This window comes from Patella vulgata, chromosome 3 (genome assembly GCF_932274485.2).
Source record: "Patella vulgata chromosome 3, xgPatVulg1.2, whole genome shotgun sequence".
Classification (NCBI taxonomy): Eukaryota; Metazoa; Mollusca; class Gastropoda; family Patellidae; genus Patella; species Patella vulgata.
In genome coordinates this window covers 89,884,724-89,912,150 of record NC_065881.2, presented here as the reverse complement: position 1 = coordinate 89,912,150, position 27,427 = coordinate 89,884,724, and the positions used below count along the sequence as shown (strand labels likewise).

The 27,427-nt window shown below is 38.2% G+C and overlaps 1 protein-coding gene across 1 annotated transcript in view; it reads right to left on the bottom strand.

The window, feature by feature from the left end:
- The window catches only part of LOC126815444 (G-protein coupled receptor 83-like), a 50,994-nt gene that overhangs the window by 22,851 nt on the left and 716 nt on the right, over positions 1-27,427 (bottom strand). The gene's annotated exons all lie outside the window — the stretch shown is intronic.

Below are 27,427 nucleotides of genomic sequence, written 5' to 3'. Positions count from 1 at the left end.
TTTCAGATATACACAATCAATTCTGTTAATGGTTTTAGCGTGGGGATTGACTAAAAGTTAATTTATTTCAGTTCTAAACAAAAATTTAAAACTTTAACGCAATTTTAAAAAAAATAGCCAAATTCTCGCTGGGATTACTGATGGCCATTCACTGTATACGTGCGAAAAAAAAAAGCCAGCTACCATTTAATTTTCGCACGTTAGTTACGTACAGTCACAGTTCTGTCAGTCCCGACAACAGAGGTGGTGTGAGTAGAATCGTGACGTAATTAAAATGTATCGGCTGCATGGTTGGTTGAGATATTTACTGATACAGTCGACGCATGCGTTGTAGCCCGAAATCCACCTATTCACTCGATTATCACTATTTTTGGGATTGAGAGAATTCAATTCCGGAACGTTCAACCGAGTACCCCCTATCTCTGCTAACGGCTCATTTGACTACGCCACCAAGATTCTTGGTGTTGATGCACAATGATAAACAATACGATTTAAAACAAATAAATTAATGATTTAACACTATTACCATACTTAAAAAGAAATGGGGTCACAATGGCAAAGTAACAATGTATTTACAAATATTACACGGAACTCTTTCGCGTAAGATTACAGGGTTAAATGGTCGGAAATACGAACTGCGCATGTCGCCGTGCTAATTTTAGAATATAATACACGTGGATCTGTTTACCTTTATAATGCGATCGTAAGCCCTAATACATTTACACACGAAACATGCAAAATTAGACTGCTTTCTTTCGGAGGGGTAATAATTGATGTCATTTTCCCCTAAAATTGACTAAATCTCACCAAGTTAATCACGTGACCAATGACCTCTAGGTCAACCAGTGTAGGGCGTGAGGCGACGGCAGAGTCGAATGCTGGATAGCGAGACTTGTGTGGAGAGTGAATGGCTATACGAGACAGAAATGGGGTTTAACGTCCACTCGACACAAACTATGTCATTTCAGGACTAACACATGGTTCAATTTCAGTTCAATAATTCGCTTGCAGTGAGAGGAAACCCACGAGGTCAGTCATGCGACCCTCTTCCTTGTCACGTACAAGCGGGTCCTCGAAACCACGCCATTTGACTCTATGACAGACACTACGACCCCCCCCCCCCCGTCTTAATTCTTACAAACCTTGGGCCTGTTTCACGAAATCTTAAGGATACATTATGGGAGATAAGATAAAGAGATGGCAGTTCTCGCTATAATAGTTAAATACTAGATAGTGTAAAGGTAATTTGCTGAAAATTTCAGTCAAATTGATCCACTGTGAGCCGAGAACGAAGCGGGTGAAATTTTCGCATAGTCTCGGTCATCATTACCAAAATCATTAATATAAACAGCATAGTCTCAATTATCCACTGTTTTGATTTAATTATCAATGGCCGTTAAGCGGCATATAGGTATCTAATCCAGCCAACATCGAAGGTTAGCTTTGACATCGAGAGTTTATTATGGTCTGGATAAGTTAATTAATGTCTAATTGATAATTTAGATAACATTTCAGGCCTAAAGAAAGACTTGTAATAAGCAGATTTTGCTCTTGCATAATGCATGTTTAACTAAAGATAAAATCCCAATTTTAGTAGATACTTCAATTTTGATTGGCTGAACACTAAAATCAACCTAATATTAGCCAATCAAATTACTAAAATTTGGATTTTATCTTAGTTAAAATTTCGTGAAACAGGCCCCAGATCTTCATCTGTTAGATTAAGTCTCGGTTATTCATTTTTAAATGTTTAAATCACCCGGAAGTTCTCATCCATTAAAATCTCTGCCATACGATAATACTTGTTTATATAAAATAGGCAGAATTATTCCGTTAAAGTTTCTATTCTATAAATTGATGACCATATTCAACAATTCGTTTTATTTAAAGGAGCTAAATCGCTAATATTTGGCACCTAGAAATTGACACAAATGGGTCGCAATGCATATAATAATGTAATATGAATGTATATAAACAGATTTCCATTCAATCGTTTCTATTTTTACTGCAATTTCTAATCAGTTATGTTCGGCGAAATACGCCATAAGTCTCAATGGGATGGCAATCTCTAGTGTCTGGTTATTCCAGTCTACACCAGTAGTATTTATTGTGCATGCTCTCCAGATAAGAATACGGCGTCACCGTTTGACATGACTTGTGTAATATGTCTAGCCTCGTTCTTCGAGTCTCTTGTTACAAATGGCGCTGAAACGCATTATGGTACACGATTCGTGTACCAATGGTAAAATGTTTATTTTGTCTTAAATATTGGACATCAGACACCCATCTTTTCCCGGTAAGATCACAAGATCAATGTTGATTTAAATTGACAAATAATTCGTGTTTCAATGTCGAAGACTTTGGATGATAATGAGTTAGAGACTTAGCTACTTTAAATTGACAAATAATTCGTGTTTTTAATGTCGAAGACTGGATGATTTTGAGTTAGAGACGTATCTACTTTAAAGCTGATTATAGATGGTAAATAGACGCCGTTTCGCTTTAAACTAGAGAGATATCGAACTGTATAGGTCAGAGGTGAAGAGGTCAGAGGTCAAGATGTATTTCACCTAGTAACCAACAGACCTGTAGAGTCAAGTTCGACCTGTCACTCGTGGTTCCATTCTTTAAATTCTCTTAACGGCTTCCCTCTTCCTGTCATACTTAAAGACCAATTCTGTCTTTAGGCCTATTAAAGTGGCATTCCTACAAATTCATCAGAATCTCAGAAAATAGACGAGAACAAAAACTCTGAAATGTAAAAATTTCCGGAAATGACGCCATAATTGCACATCTTCTGCAAATGGCATTTCCGGAAATGACGCCATAATTGCACATCTTCTGCAAATGGCGTTTCAAGATCTTTTGTACGAGAAGTGACGTCATGCACATTAGTAACCAACGACACGAAATTACTGTTGTAATGAGATGCTTGTATCTTATGAAAAGCTACCCCCAGTAGGTTTTTCATATTTTAAATGATGCTCGTGGAATAACAGATTTACGCCAGAAGTGTCAATTGAATTTAAAATCTTTAGCGTCTGGTTATTCCAGTCTACACCGATGATATTTATTGCGCATGCTCTCCAGATAAGAATATAGCGTCACCATTTGACATGACTTGTGGAATATGTCTAGTCGCGTTCTTTGAATCCCTTGTTCCAAATGGCGCTGAAACGCATTATGGTACACGAATCGTGTACCAATGGTAAAATGTTTATTTTGTCTTGAATATTGGATATCAGAAGCCCATCTTTTCCCTGTAAGTTCACAAGACCAATGTTGATTTGAATTGACAAATAAATCGTGTTTTCAATGTCGAAGATTTTTGATGATATTGAGTTAGAGTTTTACATCCACTCCCACCAAGGGTGATATCGTAGACAAGATATTTGGATCTATATATCACCACGTTGTAATGTTATAGAAACTTGTTACTAATATAAACAACCTTCCCGGGTTTCTACCCTACTATACTCTAAAGTGGTTAATCCATCAATTAAACAATTCTAATTAACTCCATTGTTTATAAGATTAACACCATATCGGTCTAGATGAGTCGAACCTCTGACTACGTGTACGTATATAAAATATCTATGAATAAGTTGTATATACAAACAATATAATATTATTTCCTAAATAAAACTGTGAAAGCTCCCTTTGCTGTTTTATGTAACTAAATGAGAGCCCGTTGGTTTAAATTGTTGAGAATTGCAGATCTTTACTTAAACATACATTATACAAGAGCTAAATCTGTCTACGGCATGTCTTTCTTTAGGCCTAAAATAATATATAAAATTATTAATTAGACAATAATTAATATGACAAGACCATAATCAACTCTCAATGCCATCGGAAGGGTCCGATTTTAAACAGACTTGAATCCGTTCTGCTGTTGATGATCAACCGTAAAAATGGATAATCGAGACTTTGTCTTATTATTATAACAACGGTAACAACGACAATCGAGGCTACAGTGTTACTAACATGATGTAACTGGACTACAATTTTCGGTATATTCCTTTTACATGATTTATTTTTTTTAACTGTCAGCTGTTTATCTAATCTTCCACAATGCTCCTTTAACCTACTGAAATCTCACAAGTCAAATGTTTTCATTATAGTCACCGTTATAAGGATTCTAGTATGGGAACACTTAACATCTAACAGGCTTCTACAATATGTACTATACGGGTTATTTCATTATATCAGTGACTCGTATATAGATGGCATATAAAGTCCGATCAAAAACTGAGAGAGAGAGAGAGAGAGAGAGAGAGAGAGAGTTAACTTCCATTCGACATAAACAGGGTCATTTCGGGATTAAATTATGGTTAAATATTTAATCAATTCTAGGCGGGGGGGGGGGGGGGCTATCGTCCATTCGATACGAACTTTGTCATATCGGGACTAACATATGTTTTGTTTTCAATAATCCACTTGCGCTAAGGGTCTCTAGCAGTGGGAGGGAGAGAGAGAGAGAGAGAGAGGGAGAGAGAGAGGAGGTGGTGTTTGTTGAACAATTAAACGAACTGACGTGAAATTGAACTAGCCGGCCTAATCAATATTATTTTTTGTATTTCGTTTCGAATCTAAAGACATTTTATGTGCCACAATCTGAGCCAACATAACTTTCGGAAAAAAACAGGACTCCGGGAATAGTAACGTGACTCCTCACACCAAATGAGATTTCAGACTTGAATGCCGCTAATCGACAATGTATAATCACATGATACGTGCTATAGTTCAACCGGAAACTTGTAATTATGAACCAAACTCACCGTCGACCCTTTCCCGGTATATGGAATCTGGTTATAATACAGATCTATATTTCATTTCGTTTTTATACTTTCGATGGCCTACACTACATGAAGATCAGACCAGTTGTTTTGGGAGGTCGCGTCAGAGGTCATACGAGCGGCTTCTGACCTTATGACATCAGATATTTGATTAACCAATCAGCATTTTCAAGTGGATTACCCGTGCACCTCACGCCAAAAACTCTCCGTAACAGACAGTTTCATTGGCTAATCCCTCACATCACCATCTCTTGCAGATCCTAGTGTAGTAAAGATAAGTAAAACGAAATTTTGAACTATAAAAACGAAACGAAATCGGATCTGTGTTTTGATTAGATTGCTGTGTATGTTCTGTTGACACTATGAATGTTTTGTCAGTAACAAACTGATCAGCAGTGAATATTCGCTAAACTACTACAATCACGATATTAACTTTTTTCCTTCTGCAAATTAAATTCTAGACCATTTCTTTGAAGTACCGGTTTTAGAAAAATAAATAAAGGTGTTTGAAGTATATCGGATAAAAAATATTGCCTATTGAGAGTTAACACGCGTGGAATGAATATGAACTTATAAAGGTCAATCATCTTATACAGAGTTATAAGAAGGCTTTCGCAATACCTCAGTCAAACAGACTGAAAAACTGCTTTTACAGTAGATACCTTTGTCGTCTCGGTCAAACAGAACATTATAGTTTCAGGGCCTATATTCACGAAAACTTAAACTAAGATACAATCGAAATTTTAAGAAATACTGCAATTCGATTGGCTGACCAGTAAAATCAATTTGCATATATCCAATGAAGTTGCAGTATTTCTTAAAATTTCGGCTGTAACTTAGTTTAAGTTTTCGTGAATAAGGGCCCGGATACACAGAACATCACAGTCTTCAAGTTACGGAGGGTGTGAGCGAGTAGTTCAACCCTTGCATTGTTTGATGGTAAACAGTGTATACATATACATTTGTCTGGAATGACAACTTATTCATGGAAATGATATTTATGGGCGTCGCCAGCTTGTGACAGGCCTATTTACCTCCCATAGTTCGTGCATGGTAACATAGGGGTCTTTAGCTGTGGGAGGAAAACGGATAAAACCCACGGTTGGACATGAGATATTTGACCGTACTCTGTCATATAGAAGCGAGGAGTCCAAACCGCGCCACATGACTCAATGACAGAAACCGGAGACCCCGGAGAAACCGCACGAGGTTGGACAGGCTACCCTACTTCTTGTAGCGTACAAGCAGGGAATCGAAACCAGCCACTTGGCTCAATGACAGACCTTACAAACTAACGCGCACGCGTTAAACCGTTCAGCCACCCAACACCCCGTGCTCATTTATAACCACGAAGTCCCGGGCGCGATCCCCTCCCCGTGTGTTCAGCCACCCAACACCCCGTGCTCATTTATAACCACGAGGTCCCGGGCGCTATCCCCGGGTGTTCAGCAACACAACACCCCGTGCCCGCCTGGTTCCCCCGTATCCTTCCGATGGGACATTAAAAACGACCCCTACAGTTGGAAATTGAAATGACAACGTTATCCTTGTGAGCCGCTGTAAGGCCAAATTGTCTCTTCTACCCCTGTTCTCCTTGTTCGGGTTGGTGCAAAAGTGTAAAACATTTTATATCTATTTTCATCTTGATTTGACCTAGTTTTATAATATGACGTATTGAGACGTCATTTCGTTCGATTTAGAACATGGTTTTGTATGACGTGGTATATAAATGTCATGTTCAGGGTATTATGTTGTCAAGCTGATGACACAAGGGAGATTATGCTATTAGTATGAATCACAAGTTAACGTTAACAGTCAGTGAGATTCACAAACCTCACAAGTCAGGGTTTTTTTTCTTGCTAAATCACTGTTTTATTTAAAGAGATTTATGCTGCATGCTGTATAACATTTATAAGATAAACCCGGAGCTTGGTTAAAGGAGGGGGGAGGGCAGGATCTTCCGTGTTTTAGTTCCAGATGGAAGTCATGTGTTATTTGTTGAACTGTCCTTATTAGCGCGGTTTGTGTAAAATAAAATGATGAGGGTCTGTCAAGGGAATTCGTGTAGTCTATTGAATGGGACGACAAGCCCAAACCCAGCTCCTGTATCCACGTAAAAGATCCCTTGAATTGTCAGGAAGGGGAAACATCACTGCCCGGACCGAATGTTTCCCATAGCACACTGGATGAACGATACCCGGATTCATTACCCCGGTCGTTCTACCCCTCCCCCCCCCCCAATAAAAAAAACAACAAAATACTATCGGTGTAGACTGGAATAACCAGACGCTAGAGATTGGTATTCGATTGAGACTTCAGGCGTATTTCGCCGGTCTTCACAGATTAGAAATTACAGTAAAAACAGAAACGATTGAAAGTAAATCAGTTTGTATACATTCATATTACATTATTATTTGCGTTGTGACCCATTTGTGTCAATTTCTAGGCCCAGAATATTAGCGATTTAGCTTCTTTAAGATATGTTGCCTCGAGACTAATTCGGTCACCTCTTCGTCCAATAAAAATTGCTTTTATCCTATTCTGTGTCAGGTGTATTATTTTTTTCAAATTTGAGAATAAATCTACAATAAAAATAAATCCGTCAATTATTTCAGATCGCCCACCACTGATGCTCGCGTGCCGTTGTCTAGCTACGCGCGTTCTTCGTAACGTGCTGCTCATCGTCTAACTGTCAACAGTGACGTGTCATTCTACAGGGCTTAACATCCGCTTTCACTTAGGGTTATATCGCAAACAAGTGTTTCCTGGGAAACTAAGGTTAGGGGGAGGAGCCAATGGTTATAGATGGGTAGGTCACTAAGAGACCTTATCGCTCCAATTTCCTAAATTAAGAAGTAACACTGAATATTTCTCATATGTTTAAAGATACGACGTACATTATGGGAGATTTAGACAAAGAGCCGACAGTTTTCGTTATAATGGTTACAAAATTGATAATAAAAAGAGAATATGTTGAACATTTTAGTCAAATTACTTCACCCTTAGCTGAGTTATCGTCATATGCTGAACGGCGTAGTCTCGGTTGGCATTGCTACCATTGACACCGTCTTTGTTACGATAATAAACAAAGTCTCGATTATCCATTTTACTATTAAACCATTAACTGCGAATCGTATTTAAATCTGTTGAAAATCAAAACCATCCGAATTTCTAGAGAGTTGATTATCGGTCTGGTATTTTATATAATATTTGAGGTCAAACAAAAGACCGGCAATAAACAGACTTGGTGTCATATTATCGTCTGTCTTTATATTTCTATTATTTAATGTTAAAGATACATTATGGGAAATATTTATAGAGAGTTGGTCATTCTTGCTATAACAGTTCAAAAGTAGATGTTGAAAGAAGAATATATTGAAAAATTCAGTCAAATTACTTTATTCTGAACATTGTAATATTTGCCTAGAAATGGTAGCGAAATGTGTCTTCACCGTCGCCGAACGTTTGATTGACAGGCGTTAACTCCACCTACATATCTCGATTATCAAGTAAAGTTTTCAATGGCATACGGAAACGCTTTACAGCGGCCTCGCTAAGTACACTCTATCATTTAGCCTCGATCTAACTGACGTATTTTCATCAGGTTACCCCTTGTCTGATTTAATCAATTAGTGAAATCCTATTTAAATCCGAGCTGTAGCCGAGCCATCCGTGGGTCTACAGAGTTGATTTTGGTCTTGTTGTTTAAATAAAGATCAAATTTATAATTTCTATAACATCTGAAGCCTAAATTAAGACTTGTAATAATCAGATTTAGCCCTTGCATGTTTAAGTGATTTGTGAAGATATTTTTAGGCTCCTTTTTATGGATGCAATGATGGATGACTGCAACTTGACGAGGCTTATTGGGAAGGTACAGGGCTGTTCTGATCCCTAGATGACTCTATAGCCAACTCGTACATTGTTTATCTTCAATAGTAATAAACAGGCTATCCCGCTTGTATAACCAGCTTGGGATCGAAAACACATCACTTGACTCAGTTCTTATAACCACTCGGCCATCTAAACCTTTATAATAATAATAATAAGAAGAAGGGTAAAGGATTAGGCTGTAGAAGCCTTTCTACCATCCTGCCCTTCATAAAAAAATATAATACAAAAGATGATAGCATAAGATATACAAGAGAGGGAGAGAGAGAGAGAGGGAGAGAAAGGGAGAGAGAGATAGAGAGAAAGGGAGAGAGAGAGGGGAGAGAGAGAGGGGGAGAGAGAGAGGGAGAGAGAGAAAGGGAGAGATAGATAGAGAGAAAGGGAGAGAGATAGAGATAGAGAGAAAGGGAGAGAGAGATGGAGAGAGAAAGGGAGAGAGAGAGAGACAGAGATAGAGACAGAGAGAGTGAGAGAGAGAGAGACAGAGAGAGAGACAGAGGGAGAGAGAGAGACAGAGAGAGAGAGAGTGAGACAGAGAGAGACAGAGAGATAGAGAGAGAGTGAGAGAGAGACAGAGAGAGAGACAAAGAGAGAGAGAGAGAGACAGGGAGAGAGAGAGAGACAGAGAGAGAGTGAGAGACAGAGAGAGAGAGAGAGAGACAGAGAGAGAGTGAGAGACAGAGAGAGTGAGAGACAGAGAGAGAGACAGAGAGAGAGATAATAGCACATATAACTTACAAGGAAAAACTACCTATACATTATTTTTATATATGGACATAGAAGGTACCAGTATTATTCGTTGACAGTAAGATATTTAAAAAGTTGTTTCTTGAAAGAATTTAAGTTAGTGGTCAGTTTTAAGTAAGATGGTAAAGGATTCCATAGGTTTGAGCCTTTAAAACGGATGCTGTTTTTTTCAATATTAAGCTTTGGTCGCAGAGTTATTAATGTTGGTGTAGCGAGTTTCATAGAAAGACAAAAGATTGAACAGATAAACAGGACATTGCTTAGACAATATTTTGGAAATAAGGTTACATAAATTGTAGGTAGGCATGACGGTTTTCTATTGTTAAAAGTTCTAAGGTACTTAATGTTGGGTACAGTTCAGTGGTATGATGATTGACAGTAAGCAGTAGTTTAAAAGCCATGATTTGTAATCTAGAAAGACATTGAAGAGATTTGAAGTCACAGGAGTCCCAGATTGGAGAACAGTAATCGATATATGTATAGATATTAGCATTATAAAAAAGATTGCGGTAGGAGAGAGGGGGATATTGTTTAATCTTACGGAGAAGGAAAAGTTTCTGATTTAATTCTTTAGAGACATATTGAATATGATGTTTCCGGGTTAAATGATGATTTAAAATGACATCCAAAAGTGTAAAGGATGAGACTAATTCTATTGATTCATTTTCGAGTTTTATATCAAGAGTAGTAGGGAGAAATTTCTTTATTAGTGGGTTGTTATTTAACGCCGAACCAGGGAGACCCTAAAGCCCAGCTTATGTCGCCCTACGACGCGAAAAAACTGACGGGGATTCGAAATCAGCGACTGGTTTACGATCAAGTGGAACTGATCAGTAGTGACTACCTGGGCGACATGAGCGCTCTTACGACTGGCGACAATTACATGTAGTTATCCCTAGTCGCAAGCGACATGAGCGCACCTCGCTGAGGTAGCCAATAAGATTCGGTTATTTAGTCACATGGTAACCAAGGGGTGGTAACAAACATGGCGGACAAGTGTAACAAGGCTATTTTCAAGGTTATCACGTGGTAGTCATGTGATCAGTTGTGGCTCTGATTCTGTAACTGACGTCGGGCGACATGAGCGTGCTTACGACTATGATCAACTGATTGCTCGTGGTTGTGTCCAGTCGTGGATAAATTCAGTCATAGCGACATAAGCTCTCGCTATGACTGAATTTGCCGTTATTAGCAGTCAGTTTTATCGCGTCGTAGGACGACATACACTAGGCTTAATAGTCTAGTCAGATATTATGGAAGAATAACGTTGTCAATATTATTATTTGTACAAACTGCATAAAATGTCAGCAGTTGAAGATATGTATTTTAGTTTTGCAATTTTCAATTTCCATTGCTCCACTATACCATTGTCACAGTGTTAAAATACAAAATACACTTTTCAATTATACAAATACAGTATAATAGTTATTTTGCACAGTACACTTCTCCATTCTGCATTTTGCATTATAGACAAATGCATAATAGAACTTAGCATATTAGAACATATACCTTATAAGGGATCTAGGACGAAGCTCATTTGCATACGGAAAAAAGTCCGGACTAGGACGGAAATGAATTATTTACGCGATCAAGGTCAAGGTCAGTAGAAGGGGACGGTACTCATATTTACAGACCTTGGAAAACGATCAATGAAATGAAATGAAATGGGGTTTAAGTATTTTGAACTGCTGACATACGCAATTTGCACCGTGAACATTGAAATAATATTGGCAACGTTATTCTTCAATAACGTAAAGCCTTATGTTGCCTTCTTATAAATCTGAAAAGTTGCTCTATTTTAGGGTTTCAGGAACGTCACTACAGCTGTCAATCAAATTACGACTGTTGTTATATAATACATGGTAAAATCCCATTATTTTCTTTATTTTCTAGCCTGGAGGTCGGGTGTTCGATCCCTGCATTGGCCGAGAAAGTTCATCCAGATTTTCCGGCGTGGTTCTCCCTTGTCAGTGACGCGGGACGGAGGGGCTGACAAGGAAAGCTGTCTAGTCGTTCGGATGGGACGAAAAACCGAGGTCCCGTGTACACATTGGCGTGCACGTAAAAGATCCCTTGACAGTTGGAATTCGATATAAGAGTAGGCCGTAGTGCCGCTGTCCGGGCAAAATTTCCCTCATAGCACACTGTATGGCGTATGCCCGTCTTCATTAGCCCAGGTTAGGAGCAGAACAGTAGGACGTTAAACTCCATTTCATTTCATTTTATTTCTTTATTTCCTTGAAAAAATCAGAAAATCGCCGAGGGAAAGACAGTCGGAATATAATATATGGTTTCAAATATCTGAGTTACACGATTGTTTCCTGTTGATGACATACCGGACTTTTGTAGCCTATAGGACTTGTGTATATGTTGATGACATACTGGACTTGTGTGTAGGACTCATCTGAGCGTTTTTGTAGAACCGACATATGTAACATAACAGTGTGTTATAATGTCTTCAAAACGGAACCACGAAGAATTGTTAGTTATATGTTTCAAAATGGAATTCAACTTTTGTGTTTGGCACAGACTTCAATACAAAGTCAAATACAGACCTTCGGAACACAATGTTCTCAAATACGTTTTTTTTTTATATTACGCAGGATATAAAGTTTACAACAGCTCTTATATTACAAATAATATATGCATAAGCATTACGTCTAGATGTCGCTAAAACATAAAATGCTACCCAGTCTCTCTCCGCCCACTCTATAGCCATAGCGACCAACTTCTACAAGCGGTACATCGTCTATAGATAGAGTGGCTAACTTCTACAAACGGTACATCGTCTCTAGCTATAGCGACCAACTTCTACAAACGGTGCATCGCCTATAGATAGAGTGGCTAACTTCTACATACGGTACATCGTCTCTAGCTAGAGTGGCTAACTTCTACAAACGGTACATCATCTCTAGCTAGAGTGGCTAACTTCTACAAGCGGTACATCGTCTATAGCTAGAGTGACTAACTTCTACAAGCGGTACATCGTCTATAGATAGAATGGCTAACTTCTACAAGCGGTACATCGTCTATAGATAGAGTGGCTAACTTCTACAAGCGGTACATCGTCTATAGATAGAGCGACCAACTTCTACAAGCGGTACATCGTCTATAGATAGAGCGACCAACTTCTACAAGCGGTACATCGTCTCTAGATAGAGTGGCCAACTTCTACAAGCGGTACATCGTCTATAGATAGAGCGACCAACTTCTACAAGCGGTACATCGTCTATAGATAGAGCGACCAACTTCTACAAGCGGTACATCGTCTATAGATAGAGCGACCAACTTCTACAAGCGGTACATCGTCTATAGATAGAGCGACCAACTTCTACAAGCGGTACATCGTCTATAGATAGAGTGGCTAACTTCTACAAACGGTACATCGTCTATAGATAGAATGGCTAACTTCTACAAGCGGTACATCGTCTCATCCTAAATTTCTAATAAACCTGATCAGCCGTGGCGATTTCTCGAGTTTTATATCCCCTGGTGTATGGTATTAATTGATTGGTTGAATATGCCACGTGACGTAAAGAATAAGCCATATATGGATTATGTAAACAAAGAATTGAAAACTGCGTCTTATATATTTTATGGTTCTACATTTTATGGTTCTGCAGAGCATCCTGTTTTTATCACAATTTGAATACAAATTAAAGGGGGATTAGGTCAGATTAGATAAAGAGCTGACAGTTCTCGCTGTTATAGGTAACAAATAGATATTAAAAAATGAACATGTTAAAAATTTCAGTCAAATTGTTTCACTCTGAACCTAGATATTAGCCATTCAATTTTAGACTAGCCTCGATCGTCAATTCGTCATTTCTACCGTTGTTACGATAATAGACAAAGTCTCGATTATCCATTTTTACGTTTAATTATTTTACAAAAAACGTATTCCAAACCGCTAAATATCCCAAGCTAGCGATGGCGCCGAGAGTTGATTATGGTCTGGGTAAGTTAATTAATGTTTTATTCAGTGATTCTCAACCAGTGTGCCGCGAGATCTTCCTAAGTGTGCCGCGAAATTTTAAAAGGGCACACTAAGAAAATGCGAAAAACCACGTGATCCCAATTGAGTATAAATTCATAACTGTGTTTTTCTTTATTTAGTTTGAGTCATTCTATGTGTCTATGACTAGTCTGTGTCTATGGCTGTATGCCGTCTATGACTTGCCACGTTTTTATTTTGCAAAATTCAAATATTTTTCATATATATTTTAACCAGGTGTACAGAGAGATCTGCAATAGGCAGATTTAGCTCTTGTACAATGTATGTTTAATTACGTTTTAATGTATTCTAAGAGACCTGTCTGAATGTTATCATATAATAATTACAATGACATCAATCAACAATTATATTATATTATATTACCGACATATACATCGGTGATATATACGGTACTTAATATATCTGACAGCTTAACAATTCTCTCTCTAGGGGGTCTGTGCTATTAGATGCGCTCTTTATCTTTTATCTTGGTTTTCGACCGTAGATCTAATTCTATATGTTAAAATATCTGCTATATACAGAGAACGACGTCTGGACAATTATAAAGTAAATTTATGTAACGAATTGTTGAACCTTCTCGAATCAAAACATTTTTACTTCATTTCAACAACCAGTATCTCCTACGTCGTACATGAATCAACATGCAGTCTTTAAAATTTTAACACAAATATTTAAATATACATTATGCAAGAGCTAAATCTGCCTATTGCATTAGTTTAAGAGAAGCTCCTTTAGCGAATCTGTTTCTTATTCTTTAGTTTGGTAATTGTGTCTTTCTTTTTACCTGGTTCCATGCGACTTATGTCATCGCGCTCCAAAACCTCTCTCAAGCAATTTCTTTGCTCTGTTAAAGACCCCTATTTCCACCCTTACCAAGAATTTTATTCTGTATATTTCTTTTAACCGTTGTGCGAAAAAGTGTTTCTTAGCCTCATTGATAAGTTTAAATTTTGCGATGATTTTTCCACTTATCAATTTGTTGATACTTTTTGCAGGTCGTTTTCTTTAAATCCCATTGCTTATCTTTCAGTTCTTCAACCAATGCATGGTGAAACAACAGATGTGCTGTTTTAGAACGTGGCGTCTTGACTGCTTGAGTGACATTTTGATTTGTGGTGGCTTGTTCAGGAACTTTATCTGACTTATTTTCAACCTTTCAAGTCTGTTTTTATATTTATTTACCAATTTTACGTGTCCACGGAGCTCAATTTCCATGTTTTTAAGTCTTCTGTATGTTTGTGATTTGCCCATCTCGCCTTCTATTGACATGTTAAATAGGTTGTTTTATGCCTGCTGGTGATGTGGGCGGACAATTAGCGCTCAGAAAGGCTTCTAACGCCTTGTTGGTTTCCTTTGCAGCATATATCTTTCTTTGAACCTTTCGCCACTTGTTTCTTTGAATTCTTTTCAGTCTTTCAGACAAATCTTCAATAATCTTTATTTTACCATTGTTTTTTCGGCTTAGTCATCTTTCCCTTTCTTTTTGAAGATAAGCCTCATATTATTCTCGGGTTTCCCTTTTTCTTACCTCTGTATCGTTGTGCATGTTTTTAGCACTCTGGGGCATTCTAAAATTAACATGTTCTTTATGTTTAATTATTGTAGATATGTTGATTTATTTACGGACATTGTGCTAAAAGCATTTCCTTAAAGACATGACTATTAGCGCACTATTGGTATTATTTATTGATTGTAGCAAACGACATGCTTCAAAACTACTTGTAATATATTGAAAACACTCATACTTTCGTGTTTAGGTCCACTTGAGCATTAAACATTTGTTTGTTTACCATAATATACAAATAATTGTTTGTTTTGATTTTTTACCTGTCAATTTGCGCCTTGAGCTTTCGCTACGTGCTCTCTGATTGGCTGCTCGCGACCAATCAAATCGGGGTTCGAAAGTTAACATCCTGTGCTGATCGCACGAGCATTTCGCGGGTAAGACGGCATATAAGCAGACAGATTCATCACTTGGCTTGGTACCGCGGCCCGAAGGCAGTTATGGGAATAGTAACTATTCTAATTATTAGCGGGGAAAAGTAGCTTACGGTGTTGAGAACCACGTGGTTTATGATGTTTTGAGACAAGCCTGGCGCTCATGTGTGAGAAACGCCGTTAACGTACGTCAGGTATCGGTACGCCATTCTAAATTCAAATGTATACACCATTTCTGAATCAAATCGGCTAGAAATCTACGTTACGGTGTTGATTATGAATTAACACATGCAAACTGTAAATCTATGATATTGACAGACCTGTTTTCTAGCAGACCCATACCAGACAGACGAAGATGGCTGATGACACGTGGTGAAGTGACCTTCACCTCAGTAGATAATTTTTCGTGGGAAAATTGTTAGTGTTACCTCGGTTTTTCGTCTCATCCGAAGGGCTAGACAGCTGTCCTTGTCAGGCCCTCCGTCCTGCATCACTGACAAGGGGAAACCACGCCGGAAAATCTGGATGAACTTTCTCGGCCAATGCAGGGATCGAACACCCGACCTCCATGCTAGCGAGCCAGCGTCTTACCCACTTAGCCACTTGGTCCCGTATATTTAATAAACAACTAACGATAATATAGATTTAAGAAATAATGAGTCCCTGTAGTAAATTTGGCTTACTTCAGTATCTATATATACCGGTAATAATAGAACAATATTGACCATACTGTGAAATGATAAACGCAAACGAGGTAAAAAAAAAAATTCTAATCCTAAGTGTGGTAATTTGTCAGTTGAATAACACAAATTATAATGCACGTATCGTGTCAATTTGCTTTTTTTCTAACTCACTTGAGGCAAATTTTGTTCAACTGACAAGATAACGACTAATAACTGTTCTGTAGCTGTTGGTCTAATAGAGATGTGAGGAGAACACAATATCAAATCAAGAAATAATAACCGTACCCTTGTCTAAATACAACATATCCAAGTCTTTATCTATTGGTCTCACTGCTCTCTTTAATTTTTATGATTATCTTTTCTGTATTTATAATAAATCATATCAAAAGATTAGCTTGATAGAGACGAGAGAATCCTCGTCGAAACGTCGCTTTGTATTAAACTCAGTAATTGTGTATCCATAATTGTGTATCTTGTGTTGATGTGTTCAATTGTTAAATGTCAATCAAGGAAGACTTCTTGAAATGTCTATCGATGTAAAGTGTGTTACATAATCACAGATTATCTGATGTTATAGACGCTTCCTGCTAACTTGACACCTGTTCGCTATCGATATCCCTGGAGTTCTTCGTCTATGTGATTATGTAACGATTAGTTAACCTTACCTTGTTGGCATGTCTTATTTAAACTTTCTTTGATGATAAGCAAATGTTAAACCTGATATGATACATGATACATCAGCCCGATGTCTAATAAGATTCCTTTGTCTGGAATGGTATATAAGCCCAAATAACAAACGAATCGACAGTCGGATCCGGCTAGGACACGAGAACTGAGCCCGTGGGCGCCTGGGCTCGGCACGAGACGGAACGAGGGAGAGCGCCCGAGAGTTGGCACATTTATGCCAAGCTAGGGCATGGCTCCCTCAACACAAGCTAATTACAGAGTCTTAAGTTTTGTATATAATATGTTAGAAGAAGAATAAAAGTATTATAAGATGTTAAACTAGTCTTGTCATTCAGAACTTGATTAAAGAATAAATACTGTTACAAGTGTTTGGTAAATGAAAGTCAAAAGTAATTTCTATAATTTTCTTTAAAATGAAATTAAATGAAATGGAGTTTTACATCCGAAAGATACGTTTCAGGTTTTTTTTGTCTATTCAATATTCATAAAATGTTCGCCATCTTTGATTTTATAAAACCAATTTAACAATTTTCATTATTACCGGAAGTGACGTAATTTCAGCAAAAACTGTATTTTTAGTGATTTAAACAGATATCAAAAATGGCTTCTAACTGTTAAAGATACATTAAAATGGCCTCTAACTGTTAAAGATACATTAAAATGGCTTCTAACTGTTAAAGATACATTAAAATGGGTTATTTCCATCTAATTTTAATAAAGATTCATATAGGAATTAATTTGATTTAAAAAGCCAAAGACGAAAACTCTGTATATAATCCTAATATCAGTGGCTCCTGATTGGCAGGATTTGTTAGAATGAAATGCTGCCGATTTCGCAACGATTAGGGTTAGGGCGAAAACAGTCGATTTAATAATTTACCATTAACTATCTTGAGCGTACAATGTGATTATCCATTTTTGGGTTTAATCATCAATGAGCGTTGAGCAGCAGATCGAATTCAAATCCAATGAAAATCCGACACATAAGATGTCATCGAGAGTTGATTACAGTCTTTTTATGTTAATAAATGTCTAATTAATAATTTAGATAACATTTCAGGCCTAATGAAAGACCTGTAATAGGCAGATTTAGCTCTTGCATAATGTATGTTTAATATGATTAATACAATGACGTCATTATTAATGTGACGTCATAATATATGTTTTATCAGTGTTCGTTCCATATTTTGTATATTGTACTATGGTTGTCATTCTGTGCTTGATAAACGTCGCTTAAATAAATCCTTCAAGTAACTTGTATTCCATATAATTGTGTCATGTGTTATTCTCCTCCAGTTACTAAATGCCACTTGGACAAATTAATTCTATTCTGCGCGTTGACGTTTCACCTAACTACCAATGAAAGTCAGACGCTGTTTTCCAACAATTTCGAGTCAGCGCGTGGTCTAGTTATTATAGACGTCAATGGTCCATCTGTCTATGTAAAGTTGTTCACAGAAGGGGGTGGAGGGTGGTCTGAAGCCTACACTTTAGATCAGATGATCTTTCATTGAATAAAGTGGCGTGGTTTCGATTCCTTGCTTTAAATACAATTAAACCTCGCTATTTATGTTACCTGCCCAGAATATACCCACCCCACCCCTGATTACCAATGCCTGATGATTAGTATACAGTACCCTATTTAAAAAAAAATTGATCGTTATAAATATATAGCATATAATTCTTTTTTTTTTTCTTTTTTTTTCTTGTAATGGGGTTTAATTTCCATTAGGTCATTTTTTTTTAAATGGGGTTTAAAGTCCATTAGGTCATTTCGGGACTAACATATGGTTCAATTTTATTTCAATAATTCACTTGCGTGTAGGTGATTTTAGCAGTGGGGGAAACCGGAGGACCCGGAAAAATCCACGAGGTTGGACAGACGACCCTACTCCTTGTCACGTACAACCGGGGAATCGAAACCCCGCCAGCTGACTCAATGACAGACCGTATGATACAACGCGCACGTGCTAACCAATCGGTGATCCAACCCCACTAATAAATAATTCCGTATCTAATATAAACCACGTATTAGTGATCCATCTTGTAAATTAGCTGTGGGATATGTCATCATTAAAAAAAACACCAGATTCTACGTCGTTAAATATGCATCATATAGCATTTTATCTTGGCTTCTTCAAACGGCTCTAGGGAATTATAAATACCGATCATTAGATAAAGACACACTGAAAGGGTTGTCAGTAGTCAACATTAAACTTAAAACTAGAGAACATTGTCAGGGAAATAATTAAAAGCAAATTTTAAAGAAAAATATAATGATAGTCCGTCTGGCCAGCACATTGCCTTCCTGGCTATCACGTGGACATTTTTATTACTATGGTTACCCCCGGAGAGGTTCATCAGGGTTAATTTTCGTTTGAAGAACTAATTAGCTGTACCATAAATGTCTCCGGATGACCTGATTAAAGATACATTATGTAAGATTTACATAAAGCGCTAACCATTCTTTCTGTAATAGCTCAAAAATAGATAATGTAAAATGAAAATATTGAAAATTTCATTCAAATTACTTTATTCTGAGCCATGTTAACACTGTTTGTAGTTTTAACAAGATATATGCATTGTTGTAACCAGGGCGCTGGTATATTCGAGACTTAGCCTCGCTTTCCCATTTTTAAATTAAATTTTTAAATGTCGAGCCGTTCTAATCTAGTTCAAATCTTTGGTATCTGATGCCATTGAGAGTTGATTATGGTCTTGTTTTGTTTATAAATGTCTAATTAAAAGTTTATATAACATTTCAGGCCTAAAGAAAGACCTGCAATAGGTAGATTTAGCTCTTGCATGTTTAAGTTAAATTTCTTAAACATACATTATGCAATCTGAGCTAAATCTGCCTATTGCAGATCTTTCTTTAGGCCTGAAATGTTTTCTAAATAATTAATTAGACATTAATTAACTTATCCAGGCTATAATCAACGCTCGGTGGCATCGGATTTCTACAACATTAAATAGATTAGAACAGTTCAGCCATATTTTGAGTTAAGCTAAAAATGGAGGAGCGAGACTTAGCTTTGAACAACCAGTACGGTGGTTAAAATTATTGCACACGTCTTGTCTAACCTTCAAAGGCTAATATCTTCGCTCGCAATAGAGAGGGGGGGGGGGGGGGTAACATCACAAACTAGGTCATTTCGGGACTAACACATGGTTCAATTTTATTTATATAATTCGCTTGCGCGTAGGGGTCTTTAGCAGCGGGAGGAAACCGGAGGACCCGTAGAAGACCCACGAGGTTAGACATGCGACCCTACTCCTTGTTACGTACAACCGGGGATTCGAAACCACGCCAGTTAACTCAATGACAGACCTTATGATACAGCACGCACGTGCTAACCATTCGGCCATCCCCGCCCCCCGCTCGCAATAGAGTAATTTGAATGAAATTTTCAAATTAGTCATTTTACATTATCTATGTTCGAACTATTATAACAAAAATGACTAGCTCTTTATCTAAATCTTACATAATGTATCTTTAATAGTAAGATTGAAATTACCACATGAAGACAGTTAAAAAAAGGGTGAAGACACGTGGGACAACCTCAACCCTCGTCTCAAGAAAATGGCTTCGAATTGGGAGCAGCGGTGAATCAGTGACTAAGGCGCTGACTCACTGACCGGGCGCTGCCGTGGTTCAATAACGGTTATGGCCGAGAAAGATCCCCGGGATCTTTCAGTGTGGTGTCTCGTTTTCAGTTGTGCAGGACAGGGGGTCTGGCATAAACAGTGTATAGTCGTTCGGATGAGACGTCAGAGAACCCGTGACCGCGGCGTACGTCTGTGATCATTAGCCATGTCTGTACAGAACAGTAGGACGTTAAACCCAATTATTATATTTCCGTCCTGGATCACTGGAAAATCCAGGAGATCGTACCTGTGGACACCTAGTTAGTGAGCCGGTATGTTACTCATCAAGCCACCACCACACATTCCCGGTCAACACAGGCGATCGAACCCAGCAACCCCCAAGTCAGTCAGAGCCTTACTCATCATTCAACTACCGTGGCTACCAGGGTTAATCACTGAACTACCGCCCTTCCCGGTCAACACAGGCGATTGAACCCAGCAACTCCCTAGTCAGCCAGAGCCTTCCTCATCATTCAACTACCGTGGCTACCACACGGTTTCAGTCAGATAATTGCACCGTGACCAGGGAATAGGATTACTAGAGTCTTTCATCACGAATTCGAGTCCCAATGCGCCAATTTAATTCTATATGAATCACTTGAAACTTCAAAGAAAGATGAATCTAGAAATATCAGTCCAATATATGGATTTCAAATGTCATCGATCAGTGCTGATTTGAAATGTAATAAGACCACCGCCATTTTGTTGTCCGCGAAAATTTATTGGTAAGCTTGTTTTAAATGCGATTGAATCCAAGTTGGGACATTATTTAAAGTATTTTTTTTTTCTTTATTTAATATTAAATAGTCAATCTGGGGAATAAGTCGTGAGAAATTTGTTAGTTTAGCGAAAAATTAAAATGGCGCATCGTTAGTATAATTGGAATTATATGTGACGGGTGATTTAAAACGTAATCGATGAGCATCAAGGTACAGGTGGGAACCTGTCAGGTGTGAACCTAGGTGTGAACCTGTCATTAACAAAGTTCCATTGATCTACCGTCTTTATTAGTCCAGTCGGTGAAGGACGATAGGACGTTAAACCCTATTTCATTTCATTTCCAATGATACATCCATTACATTTTCCATGTAACTACAATTTAATCAGAACCACAGGATGTGTTGATCTCTTATAAATACGCTGGCTTAAAGATCTTAAAATATTACATTTTAAACGTTATATAAACATTTACAATCAATAAGAAAAAATACTCTGCACACAGAGTACTACCTACTTCAAGAATCGATCTCTGCTCTCAATGGCCGCCATTATTTTGTATAAATGTGGTTCTAATCCGTTTCACATCTGTTACACACACGCACAAAGACTAAAATAAACCATATCGATTTAATTAAATGGAAACGAAATAAATATTTGTCTAAATTCGCGCAGTATACTGCGTGGTTTCGACTAAAATCGTCGATTTAGGAATTAAAATGTCGGTCAAGTAGCTGAGTGTCTGTAGTTTAGTATGTAGCACCCACGTTTAGACTGACTATGATTAAAGGTTTGTTTTTGGTAAAATGATGTATAGATGAATATAATATTCTCTGGGTGTGATTAAAATGTCACCGACTAATGGATTATTAGAGGAATATCATCCTTTACTTCTGTAACCATGACACGGATGACTTTAAAGCGTAAACAACCACGATGAGATCGTAAAAAAACACGATCAAGTAGCGCCGTTAGGCTCTAAACAGCAGATCGAGTAAACTCAAGCGTTAATACAACTCGCTTTTATTACGTTACTCAAAATCTGTTTAAACTATGTGGATCACGGTGGCTATGTGGGTAAGACGCTGGCTCGCTAGCCTGGAGGTCGGGTGTTCGATCCCTGCATGGTTCCCTCTTGTCAGTGATTCAGGACGGAGGGCCTAACAAGGACATTTGTCTAGTCGTTCGGATGGGGCGAAAAAATGAGGTCCTGTGTACACATTGGCGTGCACTTAAAAGATCCCTTGACAATTGGAATTCGATATAAGAGTAGGCCGTAGTGCGGCTTTCCGGGCAAAATTTCGCTTATAGCACACTGTATGGTGTATGCCGTCTTTATTAGCCCAGTCCGGAGCAGAACAGTAGGACGTTAAACCTCATTTCATTTCATATTTAAACTATGCGATTTTAAAGGCTCGCTTTCCATGTGTGCACGTAAAAGATCTCTTGGCAGTTGGGATTCATTAGCCATCTTTAAACTTGTTAATCAACAGCATAATGTGAATAGCTGTATTTGGCAACCAGTAAAAAAGGAATGCAACAAAATTGCTTGTTCAGGCAAACAAAACAAAAAAACTTGTATCTGACAATGAATATAGCCGGTAGCTACAGTAATCATTAAATTCTTGTTATTCTTGTCTGTCTTGGTTCTACAATTCATTGTATCACTTTGTCAATTTTTATCGAAATATATCTTTGAAGTTTCCGAATACCTCGATTTGCTTCTCGTCAATTCCTCTTCGACTTCTCACATCGTCTTAAATTACGACAATATATCCCTGGAGAGTTCCTGTTCACCTCAAGATTCCTTGGTGTTTTTACAGCCATTTTGAATTAAGCTAATTAAGTAAGAAGAAATGGGTTTGGGGATTACACAAATTGCCCAGAGCGGTACACTGTTGCCGGTAGAAAAAACAGTAATTCCTAACTAATTTAAACTAAACTTGCTGGGGTTTTTATCCTTGGAATCACCCAGTTTGTGACATAACAGGAAATTGAAGATTTTTTCAGAAAGAACGTACTTTCTGCGCTTACTGTGCTAAATCTATTTGTTACGTTCAGCTTATTTTTTGTAAAGGATGTTGAGATGTAAATAAGGTTAGGGCACGTGATTGTTGGCGAGATTGTAGGTTGGGGTTAGGGTAAGCATCGGGTCTAGGTCCAGCGCTAGCCCTGTTTGCATCTATCGTGACCTATGACGAAAAATTGAGCTGGCCTTATCATTTAGCACTAACCGGCCGACTGGACAAATGAAGATGGCGCTACGAACTACATGACGTACTTTGATTTAGAATTCCAACTGTCAATGGTTCTATTACGTTCACGTCAACCTCTACCCGGATTGACACTCTTCTTTGTCTACATGACTGGGAACTTACAATAAGGCAGTGGCGACGTTAGCATGACAATATCATAAAAGTACACTCTGTGCAAAACGCTAAAACCCGGGGTAATGCATGGAGCCCCAACACCTCTCCGGGCGGGCGAACCCCGGTTTACACTCGAGGTAATGCATGGAGTCCCAACACCTCTCCGGGCGGGTGAACCCCGGTTTACACTCGAGGTAATGCATGGAGTGACCACATCTCTCCGGACGGGCGAACCCCGGTTTACACTCCAGGTAATGCATGGAGCGACAACACCTCCCCAGGCGGGCAAACCCCGGTTTATACTCGACCTAATGCATTGAGAGACCACACCTCTCCAGGCGGGCAAACTCCGGTTTACGAAACGTAATAGTACGTATTAGTATATCAACAAGAAATACTGGTCAACTACTAGCATCATCGCCAGCTGTAGTGTGAATTCAACCACGAGTCTAAAATATTACAATATGACTTTGAATTTTTTATTTACAGCGTTTGACGACTACCTGAAATGTTTTAGCATTCTTACCAAGCTGATTAAATAAAAAACAGATCTATATTTCGTTTCGTTTTTTATACTTTCGATGACCTACACTACGTGAAGATCTGGCCAGTTGTAGTGGAATGGTCGCGTCAGATGTCATACAAGCGACTTTTGACCTTATGACGTCAGACATTGATTAATCAATCAGCATAGACGTTACTATTGGTTTATCCACAGTTCCGTGCATCCCACGCCACAAACTCGCCGTAACATCATCTAGAACGTGGGTTATATAACAACTCTTCCAGATCCTAGTGTTGTAAACACAAGTAAAACGAAATTTTGAACTATAAAAAACGAGACGAAATAGAATCTGTGTTTTAATCAGAATATCATTCTTACACACAGTAATCGTTTATGTGTAGGGTTTGTTTTTAGTTTGGGGTAGGTTATGTTGGGCTTTTAACAGCGTGGGAGGTGGGGGGGGGGCTAACTTGCTAATGGATGTAATATCGGTTACTCAACAGATTTCACAAATATCACTCTAAAAATAAAAAACCGGCAATAAATTTGATCAAAGAATTGTTAGAGAATATCGATTGGTGAATTCCGATTCTTCCGCTGGTTATAAAGTTTAAAGTATGAACCAGTAACTTTAATATGTTTCTCTTATAAAATATCGACAAACCATAAAACCAACCAATTTTATGCTCAATAGAAAATGAAATGAAATGGGGTTTATCTTCCTAATCTTATAGAGGGTGGATGACCGAATGGTTAACGTGTGCGTGTTGCATCATAGGGTCTGTCATTGAGTCAAGTAGCGTGTTTTCCATTCCCCAATTGTACATGACAAGGAGTAAGGTCACCTGTCTAACCTCGTGGGTTTTCTCAGGGTCCTTCGGTTTCCTCCCACTGCTACAGACCCCTACGTGCAAGCGAATTAAAGAAATAAATTTAAACCATATGTTAGTCCCGAAATGATCTAGTTGTGTCGAGTCGACGTTAAACTCTCTCTCTCTCTCTCTCCCTCTCTCTATCTCCCCCTCTCTCTCTCTATCTCCCCCTCTCTCTCTCCCCTCTCTCTCTCTGTCTCTAAGCGTAACCAAGGATAACCATATCATAGTCCTAAAATGAAATTGTTGACAAGGCGTATAATTCTCGAGCTATTCCCTTATTATCTGTTTCATATTCTAAAATAAACAACAAGCCCTCAACATGTTTTCTACTGCCACTACAAATAAACTCGACCTTGACAAAAATAGCCGTGACCTTTAATTAAATCCGGAGTTTGTGTAAATTGATAAATATAACTAATTAATATAACAAACAATTTGACGCTTTATTAAAATCATTCCAGTTTACTAGAAGTAGAGAGAGAGATAATACTCGTATTTATTCATCAAATCAACAATATAGGCCTTGAAGGCATGGTCTATAACGAGTTGAATGAGCTAGTGTTATTATAATCGTCCCTATTACAGATGTATAGTTCATCAACACAGTTAATTGAATAAAAGACGGCTTATTGATAAATATTTGTATTTCTAGCCTCGGCTACGGTAAATATTATTTGGAATAACATGAGGAGTGTCTATTGTTCATTGTAAACAGAAATTTTAGAGCTCGTTTCTATATGTATTAAAATAAAAATTGATATTGCAGTCTGATTCAAATACTGGGCCCTTATTCACGAAAACTTAAACTAAGTTACAACCGAAATTTTAAGAAATACTGCAACTTCATTGGATATATGCAAATTGATTTTACTGGTCAGCCAATCGAATTGCAGTATTTCTTAAAATTTCGATTGTATCTTAGTTTAGGTTTTCGTGAATAAGGGCCCAGATCTATATTTCGTTTCGTTTTCATATACTTTCGATGACCTACACTACATGAAGATCTGACAAGTTGTAGTGGAAAGTCGTGTCAGAGGTTATACGTGCGGCTTTTGACCGTATGACGTCAGACATTTGATTAACCAATCAGCGTTGATGTTTCTAGTGGGATACCCACAGTTCCGTGCATCGCACCCCAAGATCTCGCTGTAACAGGCCGTTCCATTGGCTAATCAACCAGAACGCAAGTTACATAACAACTTTTCCAGATCCTAGTGTAGTAAAGACAAGTAAAACGAAATTTTGACCTATAAAAACGAAATGAAATAGGAATCTGTGGTTTAACCAGATTGTGTCATCCTATATGTAGAAACAGAATAGGGAGGGGCGAAATAGTCCCGATAACTTTCCATCTTTTTTGATTTGTCTGCGATATCATCCTTGGAGGAAGCAGACGTCAACCCCCACTACATAACGAGCACCTGTCTGGTATTAAGAGGGGACAGACGTCTAGTCAGTCGGATGGTCCGAAAACCCGAAGTTCCATGCATCATGCCATCGGCAGCACCATAAAGATCCCCCGACAGACAGAAATCGAAATACAAGGAATAATGTCTAGTCGTTCGGATAGAGGTCCCATTTTTAATACTGTCGAAATCGTTATTAGAGAAGGCAGTTCTCGCTATAATAGTTAAAAATTAGATAATGTAAAGGGAATGTGCCGAAAATTTCAGTTAAATAGGTCCATTTTGAACCGAGAATTTGGCGATTGAATTCTAGACCTAGCCCCGATCATCATTACTAATATCGGTACGAAAAAAAAACATAGCCTCGATTATCCATTTATTTATTTAATCATCAATGAGCGTTTAGCAGCAGATCGGATTGTAATCCAGTAAATATCGTAGGCTAGCGATGACATCGAGAGTTGATTAAGGTCTGAATAAGTTAATTAACGTCTAATTGATAATTTAGATAACATTTCAGGCCTAATGTATGTTTAACGTGTGCGTCCATTAGGCTCATATAAGTCTATTTTATGGTGTTCGCTAAATAAAATAAAACAAATAATGTCTTTCCACCGAGCACTTTGCCTGGTTGTATAATAGCTTCATTATAAAGACACGGATTTTTCTTTTACTTGGACAGAGATCAGACTAATCCATGGTGATTTCAAATATTGGGACCTAATCAATAACACTGACAAGTCAACGTTTTAAAGTGGAGGATGAAATGAAATGTGGTTTAACGTCCTACTGTTCTGCTCCGACTGGGATAATGAAAACAGGGCGGAGGGGGGGGGGTGAAATGGAGTTTAACGTCCTACTGTTCTGCTCCAACTGGGCTAATAGACACAGGAGGTAAAATGGAATGGGGTTTAACGTCCTACTTTTCTAAATCATCCGGACTAATGAAGACGGATCATACATTGTGCTATAAGGGGAATGTTGCCCAGGCGGCGGCGCCATGACCAACTCTTATTTCGAATCCCAAGGTTTTTTTTAAGTGCACGCCAATGTGTACACAGGGTCTTGGTTTGTCGTCCCATTCGAACGACTACATGTTGTACCTTGTCCGTCCTACAACACTGACAAGCGGGAACCATGTTGTACC